This window comes from Mesoplodon bidens, assembly GCF_964165515.1.
Source record: "Mesoplodon bidens genome assembly, chromosome: 11".
Taxonomy (NCBI): Eukaryota; Metazoa; Chordata; class Mammalia; order Artiodactyla; family Ziphiidae; genus Mesoplodon; species Mesoplodon bidens.
The window spans coordinates 4593415-4607639 of NC_138167.1; positions in this window are offsets into that span (position 1 = coordinate 4593415).

The following is a 14225-nucleotide window of genomic DNA, read 5'->3' on the forward strand; positions in this document are numbered from 1 at the left end:
CTCTCTCACATCCGGCAGTGTCCCCGCCCCCTCCTCTGCTCAGAAAGGGCTCTCTTGAAGGTCACCAAGGTCCTCCCGTGGCCTCTTCTTCATAGAACTTGATATCGCCAATCTTTTACTCTTTGGAATTCTTCCCTCTTGGCTTCTCCCCCAAGACACTCTCCTGGTTCATGCCTACTTTCTGGCCCTTTCTCCTCCTCATCCTCTGTGTCCTTATTTTCTTCTTTGGCATCCTCAGCAGAGCATTTCCCCCAGAGGATCTCTTCTCTGCTCTCTGTCCTCTTGCCCATAGTAATATTTCCAATCTCTCACCACATCGTCAATGATTGCATCTCCCCAGTCTGTGTTCTATCTCTGTTCCCAGCACTGGACCCACATTTCAGGAACTTTGCAGCTGTATGTCCTGGATGACATCAAACCCAAGATGGCTTTCCCTCAAGGTCACCTCCTCCTTCTTTCCCTGTTTCTGTTAAGAGACCACCATCCCCATAAGCACCTGCACTCAGAATTCCAGAGCATTGTAGATGCTTCTCCTCCCTCACTGCTCCCATGCACCATCATCATCTTTAGTCACTCAATCCTGGGACCTCACATCCACTCCTTCCATCCTCACCCCAGCCCCTGTCCCCCTCAATCATGATGAGGGCATAGCAGTTGCCTCTGGGTCCTCTCTGTTCACTCTCTCCATCTTGAGCCATCCTACATGTGACCAACAATCAACCTTCCAAATATTGTTTATGTTATACAAACTCTTTTTAACCTATATTAAGTCCCTGTTGCTAAGCTGACTTCTGGAAAGCAGAAAATTAAGGTGTACATGTACTAGTTGAACAGACAGACTTGAAAGCCAGTAATAGCTAAAAAGTAACACAAGACAATCATACAAACGTAAACACCCTGCTGTTAGAGCCTAAGAGAAGCAAGTTCTAACTAAAGAGGTGAAGGGGGCAAGCTTCAGAAGGGCTGGCATTTAAACTGGTTCTTTAAGATAATAGGGGTTCAGAAAATAAAGATGAGGAAAGTGGTAGTCGAGAGAGAGAGGAAGCATGGAAGTATGTGGCAGACAGGAGGAACAGCAGCTGATTGGGTGGCAGCGGGGTGTGGACTGTGGCCTTGCCTGTTGTATTGAGGAGCTGGACTTTCTCTTATAACCAATGGGGTGTCAGGGGGTTCTCACCAGCACACAGTATGGTAGGTTAGCCATGAGCACAAGGGAGACCAGAAGTGGACCATCAGACCTTCAGGTCTGGAAGGCAGATAAAGGTGAACGGCAAATCCTTTCACAGAGTAAGTGACACCAGCCTCAAAGTGAAGTAAGTAAGATGCCAGGGCCCTTTCAGGAGACTCCTGACTTGGAGCCCAGGAGAGGAGAGAAATTCAGGAACCAGAGGTGGCAACATGGTCTTGGAGATGAGGAGGTGCCAATGAAATGCAGGGGACGGGGACGGGGGGCTAGTTTAACTCCAGAAGATACTGTTTTCTCAGCAGCAGGTCTCTTTCTGAGGGGTTAGGTTCCTTAGACTTTTCAGACACGATGTCTCACAGGTGGCAGGGTGTGTCAGATTGCTCTCAGCCCGTGACTCTGGTGCCAGGATGGAGGATGTAATTGAGGAGAAGAACATGGAGACAGGCGAGTCCAGAGGCTTGTCCTATAATCAAAGTCAGGGATGTTTGGCCGCATGCACAGAGATGATGGGATGGAATTTAATAGTCTTCAGCGATCCACAAGCCTTAGTGACCACCAGCATTTATCACTTTGATTATATCACTTATTTGCTCAAAACACTCTTAAACAATACCCGTTTTCTTGGAAAGGTTACCAAAATGTGGGACACAGAAGATTTTAGGACCTAGCACTGAATTGATATCAATTTTCATAGTCAGCAACTTGTTGATACAATTCTTTTTTGATGCTTCTGCTAAAATCAAGGGGAAACTGTTGACTTCTAGTCTGTATGTAGCACTTTTTAACCCTTGATAACATCCCTAACAACAGTAGATGAGCCACAGTATCTACCCATAATTTAATCTCACTGTTGATAATGTAATCACTTTTCCATCAAACCTCTCAAATCTCCTTTAAGCATTTCGGACTTGTACTTTTTATTTGTTAGAGCTAAGTTGGGAAAATAATAAAGGTATTTGCTACTATTTCCACCCTTCATTCAACAGACTACGGACAGTTCTAGCTAACGAATAAGTGACAAGAAAAAGAAATAAGAGGCATAAGAGTTGGAAAGAGAAAATAAAATGATAATTTACATAGCCCAAGAAAGTCAACAAACTACTGTAACAGCAGTGACCAACCAGAAAATGTCTTTGAAAGTAAGTAGCATTTATAATAAGACAATACACTCATGAAGACTCCACAAAGTAAAATACCATTTACAATAGGAAATAAAAGCTCTAAATGTCTAAAGTAACTAGAAATGAATGAAAATGCACAAGACCTACATGGAAAGAAATGATAAAATAGCCAATAGGACATTAAAAAAAATAAGTATATAGAGACCTATACCATGGCCATGAGTGAAAAAAACACATAAAAATTCCAATTCTCCCCCACATCATATATAAAGTTTAAATAATTTCAATGTAAATCCTTGAGAATAAGATAAAATAACACTAAAATATATATGGAATAATAAAGGTCTATATATATTTGAAAAAGAACAAAAAGAGGAGACTCTCTTTACTTCTCAGATATTATAACATGCTGCAAAGATAAACGAATTAAAACCAGCATGATATTGTACTAGGACAGAGAGATATGCCAGTTAAACAGAATGGAGGATTCAGAAACAGAATCCATATATACAAGGGAACTTGGTTTATCATGGACGAGTCCTCACAAATCAATAATGAAAGGATCAATTATTTAATAGATTGTGATGGGGAAATTGAAAAACATAGAGACAAGTAAAATTAGAACTCAAATTCCAACTACTTGCAAAAATAAATTACAAGTAGATTAAAAGTCTACACATGAAAGGCAAACCTGCAAAACTATTAGAAGAAGCCTTGGAGGTTGGCTCTGTGTTCTTTAACTGAACGGACATTTGTTAAGCAAGATGCAAACACCTATAGCATAAGGGGAAACACTTTGGATTTGACCATGTAAGGAGGGAATATTTTGTTCTAAGAAAGACCCTCTACACAAATTTGACAGTTGCCAGACAGGGAAGGTATGTTTTAAAACACAAGACTGATTGTAATGCAGAATATATAAGAAAGTTATGTAAATCTGCAAGAAACCATCAGGAAACCCAAGTGAAAATGGGTCAAGAAAATATAGAGGCAATTTATAGAAGGTAAAAGCTGACAAGATAACGTACCTATGAACAGGTGTTCAACTTGATTATGAATCAGGAAAATGTGAAATCAAATAACAATTTGAGATACTATTTTATACCGATGAAATGGGCAAAAATAGGAAAACAGATCAAGTATCAGGGTAATATCAAATACTGGGAAAATGGAAACCCACACACTTTGCAGGTAGGCGTGTAAGCCAGTGTAGCCATTTGAATGTAAAATGTACAGGGTTTGGTCAAGTGTGCATGTACCTAGCAATTTTACTCCTTACAACTTTACTCAAGTGGACATACAGAGAGATAAGTGTACAAACATTTTTATAGCATAGCATTGCAAACAACCTTTGGAAACCAAACCAGAGAATTAATCTGAAAATTCAACCTGGTGCAAAATAGGGGGAAAATAAAAATATATGCTAATGCTGAAAAGAAATGGCTTCTTGAATCCTCTGAGCTTCCTATTTCTGGCATGAGTAATGGTGAATTGAATCTAGATGGCTTTAAAAGGAAGCCTTTCATTTCCATGCCTATTTTATTCAAAACACTAGATTTGAAGAGTATTATGGACAGAATTGTGTTTCCCAAAATTCATAGGTTGAAGCCCTAACCAACTATGTGACTTTATTTGGAGGTAGGGCCTTTAAGGAGGTAATTAAGGTTAAATTAGGTCATAAGGATGAGGCCCTAATCCAATAAGACTGGTGTCCTCATAAGAAGAGGAAGAGATACCAGGAGTGAGAACACACCAAAGAAAGGCCGTGGGAGGACACAGAGAATGTGGACATCTGCAAGTTAAGGAGAGAGGTCTCGCCAGGAACCAACACTGCTGCTACCTTGATCTTGAGTTGCAGGCTCCACAACTGTGAGAAAATAAATTTCTGTTCTTTAAGCCACTGTGGTATTTTGTATGGCAGCCCAAGCAGAGTAATGAAAAGAGCATCTATAAAAAATAGACAGAAAATTACCAAGAATGGCTCTAATAAATTTTTAAATTTAATTTTGAATTCACTTTAGTAAAAAACCACCATACCCAAAATATGCAGGTTCAATGCAAATTCATATTTTAATCTGAAAAACACTGTGCTTTGCTGCACCCTCCTCCACACAGATTGGCATCATTCTTTCTATTTTACCATGTATTGTTATTCATAATTAATCATTTCAACATCACTTCTTATGTGTTCTTGTGGTCCACTGATTCATTCTTTTTATATGATCTCAGGTAAGACATTTTGTTTCTTCTAATGGCAAGCCTTTTGACAAAGCAGTAAAGTCTATGTGGGGACAGGATACAAGATGGAGTTCCAAAGTCAGAGGCGGTAATCAGTTTCCACAAGAACTTTACAGATTAGTTAGCGGCAGAAAGTAGCACACACGTGTGCAAACTAAGATCCTGACAAAGACCTTTAAGGACGTGTGCAGGCTTACCTGTCCCTCCACCCACCTCCCTCCCACCTCCTAATAAAATCCAGAGTAGATGAGGTGTGGGCTGGATATACTCATATCCATGCAGAAAGCTCAGGCAGAAAGCGCAATCAAAAGGCCACTGAGTGTTATGAAGAGTGTATTTTGCTTCAGCATCTGAAAAGATGAACATTTTGCACTAAGACCAAATTGCTCTTGTGTGGGTAATTACCTCTCATCTGGTTTCATGCTCAGAGAAGAGACTTATGTGGCCACCACCAGGCTGGGTGGGGTGGATGCCAATGATTCTATTATGATTAATTCATCTGAGAATCTAGAAAATCATTAAGAGTCACTGGAAAGAAAATGTGATGTGGCAGGAGGGGATACCGATACCTTATTGATGAGGAAACTGAGGTCTGTAGACCTCAAGCTCTCTGTGATCACGAGGGGGGCAGGACACTGCTATCACGGGCTGGGGAGCAGGGACTGTGCTCTGGCAGCCTCCACCTTCTGTCACACCCCAGTGCTCACCACCAGACCCGAGACAGTGCCACTTAGTGAAGGACACTGAATGCTTGGTGGTGCTGGTTAGGAAGAAATTTTTCTTGAGAATTAGAAACTCTAATTTTTGTCTACTAGTGCATTAAGTGTTTTTACTTAACTTGTATTGAGTAAGTACCAAATATGTGCACAACAGAAGTGGCGGGTGGGAAGGAGCAAAGATGATTAATGTGGCTCCTGCCCTCCAAGGGACACCCAGGCTAGCTGGGGAGACAGATTCACACACAGTACAAGGAGTGTCAGAAAGAAAGAACTATGGGTAAGTTATGAGAAAGGCCTTAGAATGAAAGTAGAATGAAAATTTTAAGGTGGAGCCTTGGGGATAGATGGATGGGCAACTTTAAAAATCCCGTGCCATCAGTGTGCTGCTTGGTAGCTTAGAGTCTTTCCAAGGTATATCCAAATTATACCCATAATGGCTGATCACCCACGATTAATTATGATACTGTGTATTGAGGTAGAGAGAGGAGTTGAAGGAGAGTAGAGAATAAAGTAAAGGTAACTTTACTGAGTCAGAAACTGTGTCAATGGTTTGCAAAATGGGTAGGGTTCAGGCAGGAAGGCTTCCTGGAGAAAGGTGGTCATTTGCCGAAATTCCAAGAAGAGGGATGAAGCAATGCAGTTGACAGTATGTAAAAAGTCCACCTTTGATATTGTGACCTCCAGGAATGTGGCCCAACCAGCATATGCTTCTGTATTTTTTCCTGCCCTCGGGAGAGGCTATGGACGAGGTGCAGGAGGAACAGCCTGCCCTGAAAGGCTTGGCGGGAGAGACACACGTCAAGGTGGAAAGAGGAGCACGCTCTTCCTTCCATTCCTGCCTCCAAGCTCTCCACGTTCAGCTCCCTTTACAAGGTGTGGAAGACATCTAGAAGGAGGCAGCCCAGCTCAGGAAGGCAGGTTGGATTCCAAGACATTATGTACATCAGTAAGCAGTATTTGTATAAACCAGTCTGACTCCTGCCAGAATCAGACAAACAGAAAACATTTTTTGAGAAAGGCACCAGAGGGAGACTAGAAAGTAAGACCTGGATGACTGAGGTCAGAAAACCCACAACAATTGTTAGGACATGAAAGTGACGCCTAAGAGGGTCTGGGAAGTGTGAGGAGCATTGATGGGAAGGAGGAAGCGGTAGGAGAAGGGAAGGTGGCTAGAGGTAAAGGTGTCCCATAGATCTAAAGTACTCATGGATCAGAGAGCCCCCTTAGATGGCACCTTAGGCCAAGTTCTCCATAAAACAGTCTCTGAGATAGAGATTCACGTGCAGCAGAATTGGTCAGAGGGAGAAGTTGAACAACAATGCAGTGGCCACAGCAGCACCAGCCAAACCCGCAGAAACCCGCTCTGCAGTTGAGATGGGCATCCAGGGATGTCCTGATGGAGGCAAGGGGGCCAAGCCTCTGTGCCCCCAGGGCAATCAGTCATGAGACACAGGCCGCCCCTGGGAAGCAGGTGTGATCTTGCACAAGGTGGCTCCAGGAATTGCTCCCTTGGGCTGAGGGCAATGCCTAGAGAAGGACTCAGCTAGGTAAGTACCTAACAGACAGAAGGAGGCTATGCATTATTGTTTTGTGTTGAGCTCAGTCAATTGCTTAAATATATATTAATGATTACCTTATGATAATAATCATAAATCCCTATACAATGACACTATACGGTATAGACAAAGCACCTTCTCCATGGTGAATTCCAAACACAAAGTATCTGTGGCCAAGGCTCGTGCCTAAATCCCCAGTGAAGCATCATCATAGATTCCTATTAGCAGCCGCAAGCTTTCCTCCACACAGGACGGTCTTCTGATGCTCAGTCTCAAGTTGCAAAAACTATGAGGATGCATCTTCCCATTCCCAGCACCCCGTTGTAAGGACAGAGGCTGCTGCTCTCTGGGTGGTGCCATGGGCTGGTTCTCTTTGGCTTTAACTTTTCAGTCTATCAGACATGGGGCTTGTCTCAACCTGATCACTAGGTTCTATTCTAGAGCCAACAGTACGTGAGTATTGGAATATAGTCTAAAAAAGAAGCCTATAATGAGACTTTGATGATTTTGAGCCCTTGTAGGGTTGTTTGTGCTGAGCTGCCCCTGAAATCCATGTTGCAGTCAGCCCTCAGCAGGATAAAGATGCATAGCTATTGGAAAAATCAGGAACCCCCTGAAAACTCCCTGGGACTCTTATGGGACATGGCTCTGATATGTTACTCAGAAATGGCCTTGCAATCCTTACCTGATCTGACTATACAGTAGTCACCAAGCTTATGGTGACCACAACTAAAGGTCCCAGAGTCAATAGAAAGAGCACGACTTTAGGTTAAGATTACCCTAAACTGGGGGCCCAGTTCTGCCACTTCCTGGCAGTGTGAATTTAGACAAGCTACTCAATCTCTCTGAGCATCGGCTTTCTTATCTATCCTACAAAGCTGCTAAAAGCTGTCTTGTAAGGGTGTGGTGAGGATAAATGAGATCACGTATGTACACACAAAGCACATTCATGCAATAATGAGAATCAAAAAACCATAGTAAGGTTGCATGGATGCAGTTTTAACATATTGCCTTAGGGCTGGGATTGGGGTGGAGGTTGACAAAGAGTAATGTAAAATAGAAATCAACCAGTTTGTTTGTAGGAAATAAAAGCCTTTGTGTAGAGAGACTTTGAGGATTTGCTCAGAGTTCAATTAAAGTAGAGGAAGTTCATCCAACTCTTTTCTACCAGGTCAAGGGAAAAAGAAAGCATTCCCAGATGGCAAAAGGAGACATGTCTTTAGTTGAAGATTTTCAAGTTTTTGTATGGATTTGTGTGTTAGCAATTAGGAAAAAAAGTAGCCAAAACTACCAGCATATAGCTGTTGAAGACCGCGTATGCGAAAGTCTAACACTAGGATATGCAGAACAAGAGAGGTGCTGAGAGCTCCTTGCATTTAGGAAAGTAGCTTTGAACAAGAAGACAACCACATTGACCAGCCCTAAAATACACTAATATGAGACACGGAAACAGATTAAAGGCAGCACAGAACTAAGCACTCATAAAAGAAGTCATGACTGGATCTGGGATCTCAATTGTCTTAACTGCACCAAAAGGGCAAATTCGATATGTGTTGTTATAAGCTTGCTACATGTAAAATTGTCCATTACTGTATTTCAGCACATACCCCCCTTAAAAAAAAAAACCTTGCAAAGAAGCACACATGATAGAAATTATAGAAATGTTTCTTTCCTCTTCCTTAATTTCTTCCTGGGATTGAAACTGGAAAAAGTGGTAGAGGAGACCCAGTGGTGAAGTGATACTGATTCAGTGATTGGCTCAAAATCAGTGATGAACTTGTCAACATGCCAGCTTTTTTCTCTGTACAAAGGAAGCTGGACACGTGTTTAGAGGGCTCTGCCCGTCTTCAAAAACCAGGGGCTGACAAATGACTGAGCTTGAAGAATGGCCTTTATGCAGAATGACTGTGCTTTGTTCTCCTTCCATGTTTTTTGTCTGATTCATCAACCATAACAAGCCACGCATATGCAGACTGATGGGAATGCTAACTTTCTTGCCATCACCGAGGTAATCATGTAATGTGATTTTCCATTTAGGTGCTTTGGCAGTGGCTCTGAGAGGATGCTGCCTGAACTGCCTCTAGAAGAGACCCCAGGCCATTAACACTGCTATGGGAGCAGAGAAATGCTATACATCACAAGCATGTGCATGGACTGGGAACCTTGCTTCAACAACCACAAGCTTACAAACAGGCTTTAATTTGTTGCATATTTTTCCAAAATTAATTTGTTGTACCATATATCAGAGTCATTCCTTAAGTTGTGAGGAAAGATGTTTGTCAACGTCACCAGAGAGTTTGTGGTAGCCCATTAATTGTCTTTTCTATTCTAGTACTACAAAGTCTACAATAACAACCACAGTAAAAACAATGACAAATGATGACAATGACGATGGTAATATCAGATGCAGAAACCCACAGTCAGCTAGGGCTGATCAAAGCCAAAAATCAAGGACCATAATTTCAGATGAAGAGAAGGAAATGATGAAGAGGTGTCTGTAACGACCCAGGAACTTACACACTTGTTAGTTTCATGAATATTCCCAGAGCCCAGTGAGGTATCTACCATTATTCTCATTTTACAGTGGAGGAAACAGAATGAAAAAGGTTAGATAAATTACTGAAGACACAGCAGCTAGTAAGTGGCATATGTGTACTCAAACCCAGTCCATCACTACTCATCTTTATACCTGTGCACCATGTGCCATCCTGTTAATCTCCTTTGTAACTTAACTGTTGTGTAGACTGCAGCCATGTCTTGTGTTTGGCAATTCCTTCCCAAGAACCAAAAGCATTTATGAGTCACAAATTGGGGGCTGGTTCTTATTTGGTTGTTGTCAGGCTCCCTCTAATGCCACTGCCAGCAGTGGTTGCAAGGGACATCTGAGTATCACCCCACTTGAGTCTCTCTACTGTATTTCACCCAGGAGTGGAGATGGCTACATCTCATCATTCACTAACTACCTACTGACTAGATTGCAGACTTTTGATATATGCTATATGTTTATATGGTATATATTTATTTAAAAAAATAAATAACAATGCATTTGGGGGTTTATATGTAGAAGTTAAGTAAATGTCATAATAAATTAATATTGACTTAAATAAGTATGATAAAATAACAAAAGGCAGGAAAGGAGGTAAATGGAATTACATGCTTGTAAGATTTTTTCACTGTTTATAAAGCAGTATAATATTACTTGAATGTATACTGTAATAAGCTAAAGATACATACTGTAATGTCTAGAGTGGCTAGTAAAAATAACACAAAGAGATATAGGTAAGAAGTTGATCAATGAAATAAAAGAGGATATTCAAAATAATCAATTCACACAAAAGAAGTCAGGAGAATAGGAAAGTCAATAAAACTCAGATGGGACAAATACAAAACAAATTCCAAAACGGTAGACTTAAACCCATACACATGAAATGTAAATAGACTAAATGCTCTAATTAAAAGGCAGAGATTATCAGAGTGGATAAAAAACAGTACACAACTATACATTGATTATAAGAAACCTACTTTAAATATACAGTAGGTTTATATATAAAGACAAAGATAGATTAAATGGAAAAAGATGAGAAAAGATACACCATGTAAACACCAGTCAAAGGAGAGCTGAAATGACTTTATCAAAATCAGACAAAACAGAATTGAGACACAGAAATATTATCAGGGATAAAGAGAGATCTTTAATAATGATAAAGTGTCAGTTCATCAAGAGGACATAACGATTCTAAATGTACATAAACATAATAACAAGATCTTCCAAACACATGAAGTAAAAACTGATAGAACTAAAGGGAGAAGTAGACAATAATATTATCTACAATTATAGTTGGAAATTTTAACACTCTTCCCTCAGTATTGATAGAAAAAATAGACAGAAAATCAGTAAGGGTACAGAAGACTTGAATAACAATACAAACCAGCTTGAACTAATTGACATTTATGGAGTATATCACCCCAAAACAGGTTCTTTTCAAGTGCACAAGGAACATTCACCAAGATAGAGCAATATTGTCATAATAAACTAAAATCAGAATAAATTTAAGTCAATTGAAATAATACAAAGTATATTCTCCAACCAAAACAGACTTAAACCAGAAATTAATACTATACCAAATATGGACAATCTACAAATATTTCTAAATTAAACAACACACTTCTAAATAGCCCATGAGCCAAAAAATTTTTGAACTAAATAAAAACAAAAACACAACATATCAAAATATGTGAGATGTAAGTAAAGCACTGTTTAGAGAAATGTTTATTGCCCTAATTAGTTATTGCACTAATTCCTTATTTTTTAAAGGAAAAGAAGTCTCAAATAAATGATAAAAACTTCCATGTACAGAGAGTGAAAAAGAAGATAAAATTAAAACAGAGTAAAGATGGAAGTAAGTAATCAAGAGCAGAATCAATAAAATAGAAAACAGAAAAATACCAGAGAAAATAAATGAAACCAATGCTAGTTATTTGAAAATATTAATAAAATTGATAAAACTCTAGCCAGACAAATCAGGAAAAATAAAAGAAAGAGAGAAGGCATGAATTACCAATATCAAGCATGAAAGAAGAGACATCAAAACAGATTCTATAGACATTAGAAGGATAATAAAGGAATATTATGAAAAGCACTACAGTGATCAATTTAACAATTTAGATGAATTAGATTCTTCAAAGACAGAAACTATCAAAGTTAACTCAAGAAATCCATAAACAAAAAGTTTTATATTTATTAAAGAAATTGAACTTACAGTAAAAACTCTCCCACAAAGGATGATTTATGCCTAATTATCTTTACTGTTAAATTATACTAAACATTAAAGGAAAAAATAATACCAAACTATCAGTATCATGAATGAAATATGATCAACATTGAATATCCTACACATATTTAAAGGACAATAGGGCATATTTACAAAAAAGTTTATGCTAATAAATTTGACAACTTAAATGAACTGGGCAAAATCATTTAAAAGTACAATTTGCCAAAACAAATTTGGGAGGAAATTTAAAGCTCTGAATAGCCCTATATCTATTTTTAAAAATTGAACCCATAATCCAAAATCTTCCCACAAGATAAACTCCAGGACAAAATGGTGAACTTAATGAAATGTCTACAGTACACATAATACCAGTCTTATACAAAATCTTTCAGAAAACAGGCAAAGAAATATCCCTTTCCAACTCTTTTTTATGAGATCAGAATAAACCTGAAGCCAAAACCTGAAAAATACATTTCTATAAACATAAGTGAAAAATCCTTGACAAAATATTAGCAATCAGTGTTAACATTTTAAGCTAAACCAATGTAATTCCGGGTGTTAGCAGAACAGGGGAGAAAATCATATAACAATTTCGTACATGTGGGAAACACATCTGATGAAATTCAACATCGATTTATGACTTAAAAAATCCTCAACGATGATCTAGGGATAGAAACAAAATGGTGGTTCCATCTGCATGAAGTCTAGGAACAGGTAAAAACTCACCTGTGGTTATAAAATCACAAAGCAGTTGCCTCTGGTGGGAGCTGGGGGTAGGCAGTGTGACCAGCTAGAAAGGGATGTGAAGAAACTTATCCACTGTTCCATGTGGATGGAACTTTGGGCGGTGGTCATAGGAGTGTATACAATTCTCAAAACTCATCAAACTGAACACTCAAGGCCTATGCATGTTATTTTATATAAATTAAATTTTAATTAAAAGAAATAAGAAGCCCACATGCAGCACTCACAGAGACACATAGGCACTGACTTTGCTTGCAATAAGAGACGAGCTGTTGAAAGCCGGAGGTGGCAACAGCAGCGTATTTGGGTTTTTTTCCAAATCCATATGTTAAAAAAGAGATAAAGTCATTAGATAGCAAGACCAAAACCCATGGACAACATTTACAACAAAACTAGTTGACAACATGCGAGTGGACGGGGGCAAACCACCAACAGTCACAAGATCTGCGAGTTACCAGCATCCATGCAAGAAAAACCAGAGGGCAAAACTGAGTGCTTGACTGACCAGAAAACAGGAGAATCCCAAATAGCCAATATGTGACCACTGCAAAGAACAGCAAACACATTTGAGAACCACAGTTGAAACTGGAAGCACTTTTATTCAGTCCAATAGCAGGTGAGTACAAGAGTCCTGGAGCTGTAAGGCCTGAAAGACATATAGAAGTCTAACCCCAGGATTTTCTTATAGAACAGGACTCTAAACTGAGGATAAGCTCTTTGGGGGTGAAATCAAAATTAAGCAAATACAAAAGAATAGAGAAAAAAGGAAAGATAAGGTGCAAATAAAAGTGGGAGAGGGGAAGATAGTCAGGAACTCTTAACCTATCAACAACATATGAACACGTGTTGAGATCAATTCAATATAAAGCTACTATGAGAATAAAAGAGGACAAGGATCAGCAAAACATCCCTACAGACAATGAAAGAGGCCAGAAAGACATGGTTTTAAAACATTAAATCTGTAACTTAATATTTCAAAATAAACTAAAAGACAAGATATGAGAAAACAACATAAGCCAGAATTCAAAAGACTCAAAACTAAAGTAATGGAAAAAATAGAAATGTTTAGCTTAGAAATGAAGACTAAACTAAAAGGAACACAAGAATGAATAAACACAACAGATAATGACTTAGAAGAAATATAAATTCAAAAAAGAAAAAGAAATTAAATCAGAAAAAATGAAGAATTAAAAATATTTGAGACAGAGTGACAAATATTAAAGATACACAACGAAGATCCAACACACTGATGTTTCTGAAGAAAAAAAAAACAAAGCAAAGGGAAAGAACAAATACTGAAATCAAGAAAATATTCCTAAAATTAAAGAAGTATTTTAAACCAGACATTGAACGAGTACACAATGTACCTGAGGATATCAATGCAGACTGATAATCATAAAAATGTATTCTCATAACATCACTAACTTTTTTAATTAAAAAGTTATGTTAGCATCTAGGTAAAAAATAATGCATTACTTGGAATAAAAAATTATTTTACCTTCAGACTTCTGTACCACAAGAAAATGAAGTCACTTATTTAGGTTATTCAATGTTTTCTATCCATTAACAATATCAAGAATCAGAGAATTTTGTATCCAGAAGCCCTTCCTAAGGAAATTACTGGATAATGAGCTTCAGACAACAAAAAAAAAACTAGAGAGAAACAGACACAAGGAGTAGTAGTGATCATTAAATTACGTATACATGTACTTGAGAATACATAAACTTGTAGAACTGAGGTTAAATAAGGATTAAGCAAGAATGAGTATAGTATGGAAGATAGATAGGTGGATAGATAGATAGGTAGATAATAGATAGATGATAGATAGATGTGTAGATACATAGATAGATATATATCTCAGATAATGTAGATATAATATAACCATAAA